Source organism: Phalangium opilio, unplaced genomic scaffold (genome assembly GCF_054372755.1).
Source record: "Phalangium opilio isolate 3A_F unplaced genomic scaffold, DU_Popi_V2 ptg000086l_1, whole genome shotgun sequence".
Lineage (NCBI taxonomy): Eukaryota > Metazoa > Arthropoda > Arachnida > Opiliones > Phalangiidae > Phalangium > Phalangium opilio.
Window position 1 is genome coordinate 1,947,142 of NW_028324191.1, and position 2,951 is coordinate 1,950,092.

The following is a 2,951-nucleotide window of genomic DNA, read 5'->3' on the forward strand; positions in this document are numbered from 1 at the left end:
CAGTGGGACCGATAAACGCCACTTGAGCAGGTGACAGAAGCTGGACACCGTCAGCGGCGAGCCCAGTCAGGAGGTGGTCGGTGACAGGGAAGGATTAAGGGAGCAGAAGACTTGAGGGGACGGGGAAGTTCTCTCCAAACACAACATAGCCATACGGCCCAAACAAATAGTGTATCCGCGACCCCTAGAGGGTTGCCAATAGCGGGGGCGAGCCATGGCAACACCTGGGTGGGGGCGAAACCAAGGAACTCCCAAACCATCACACCGAACTCGGGCCCCGTCCGCCACGACAAGTCCTTTGAATTAAAAAGGTTAAGAGAACACTTCTTTCATTTACGTGCTGTAATTGGGTGTGGTTATGATAAGGCGTGGTTTAAAGTAATGACAGATAATCAACGTCTTACAAATTTGTTGCGCTTTTTAATGACCATATTGCATCTAAGGAAGCCATAGCTGCTGCCGAAGAGAGATTCTTTTCGCTTTTTTTAGGGCGATAATTGACACGTCACGCTTCAACTATGTAGATATTGCACACACATACTGTCAAGTCCTCATTTGATCCCACTAAGCTTCATCCAACAACCGACGCCGCAAAACTACATTTTTTCCGAGCTAGTCTTCAAGTCCAAGAATAGCTAGGAAATGATTTAATCCCGAACAGTGGGGATTGGTTCGCGATCGCGAAAGTCGAAGACCCATTCACACCATTCTCCTTCCGGCATCAGATGAACTTATACAACTCAGTATTTGTACCTGCAGTCTGCAGAACATCTTGTATAAAGAACTGTGAATGTAGACGATCTGGATTAGCTTGCTGGGCAATGTGTGGTCATTGTCAAGGTATTAGCCGTAATAAAAAATCTTCATGATGACGAGAAATATGAACGAAATGCTAAAAATGTGCCTTCCTAATCCTTAACGACACTAGAATGCATATACCCCATATAAAACGGTTTTTCCTAACCAAAATCCGAGTAATATGGCTTTCCTTCTCTTTTTTCCAAATTTTTAGGATAGTAATATTTCAGTGACCATTTTTGATGATGGGTCGATTATATAGACTCGAAAATAGTTATTTCAGGGCTCCCAGAGTACCTATAATACCTATAAATACCTATAATTCCGAGATGGTCCTATAAAAACCTATAATTCGTTTTATCCTATAACACCTATATTTTAGATATGTTGGTTAAAAAACACTACGAAAGTTCAAAAACAATCCAAAATTTTTGATTATTTTTCTGAGGAGGTGACGTTTTAAACGCCGTTTTAGCGAGATCACGTTTGACCAGACACAAAAATCGAGGAGGTCGCTTCGCTCGCTCCCCAATGTTTTAAGTTAAATATTCAAAAAGACGATTTAAATGCAATTGTTCAGTTATTTGGAATGGAGAGCTTTCAGTTGGAGGAGGAGCTTAGTCTCGTGACTTAATTGACGCTGCCATATTGGTGGGGTTAAAGCAGGAATGAAGCTGAGGCCAACCAATATGGCTACCAGAACAGCGGTACGACTTTGAAGGGTGTGACGTGGGAGCTAACAGTTCTGACCCTGAAACGTCACACCCTTCTATCTCTTACTGGAGTTTCATCCCCCTAACGGTTGGAAACAGTATTCTACGCGCAAAAATGCCAACCAGAGAGGGGCTGCGTGACGTCAGACTATCTCTTCCCCCTAGCCAGTTGTTAGCTCCCTATCCCATCTGAAAGCTCTCTATAATAACAATTAGGCCTAAACATGTCAGGGAAAATCGTAATAAAAGTCGGACAAAATCTGAAAAAGTCAGGGAATTTGAATCTTAAAATTAACCCTGAACTAGTCCAAATTCTAGAGTACCTGACATTTAAAATAATTAAAAAATGTAAGGTAGTTAACTATAAAAATTTCAGGGTAAATAATTTAGTTGCTACATTATTAACGACTCGTCCAAAGTTGATTAACTATTGATTATATTTTTATAAATATGTTTAAAAGTTCTAGTCTACTCTCGAATATAATATACTTCCTGTAAAACTCCAATAATTCGTAATTTTAAACGTATAAAATTTACATAACATATGTTTGAACCTCTAAATTGATCATTTTTGGACCTATAAATATCCTATAATTTTGGCGTTTCAGACCTATAATACCTATTATTTTTGTGCACTAAGCGCTGGGAGCCCTGTTATTTTTATGGTGTTTTATACGTTCATGAAAATTATCTACTCAATAAAAAATATCGAAAAAATTTATATATCGGTAATATATTTGGCACTTCGAGCAGTCAATTTCAAAAATGGCGCCCAAACTATCAGTAGCACGTCTTCAATATTCAAGTATGATATTTAGACGGTCTTCAACATAATAATTACCAATTTTCATAATTTTTGAACCAAATACTGTATCTAAATGGCATTGATGGAGGCCATTTTCCAACATGGCGGCTAAACTATCTGACTAATGGCTTCAATATTTTACTATGAGGTTCACACAGCCCTGATTATAATACCTATCAATTTTCATGATTTTCCAACAACATGGTGAAATATACTGTACCTAGCATTCACGGCGGTCATTTTCCAATATGGCGACCAAACTATTGAACACAGAGCTGTGAAATTTTGGCATGATGTTTATGTGGCTCCAATCATAATGTGTACCAATTTTCATAATTTTTGAAGAAGAACGTGGAATACTTTGTAGCTGTAATTCCCGGCGGCCATTTTCCAAGATGGCGGCGAAAGCTCGCGCTCTACAGCAGGGGACTTTTAGTATATTTTTTGTTGGGTCAAAAACAACACACGTACCAATTTTCATCTTTATGTTCAAATGTTCTAGGTCAAGCCCTTTTTTGGAGTATCTGTCCTGGCCTATAAAGGACGTAACGTATTATTTAATTATTAATTAATGGACTCTATAGTAGTAAGATGTTTTCTCTGGCCCGCTAACTAGCTTTAATGTACGGATTGTA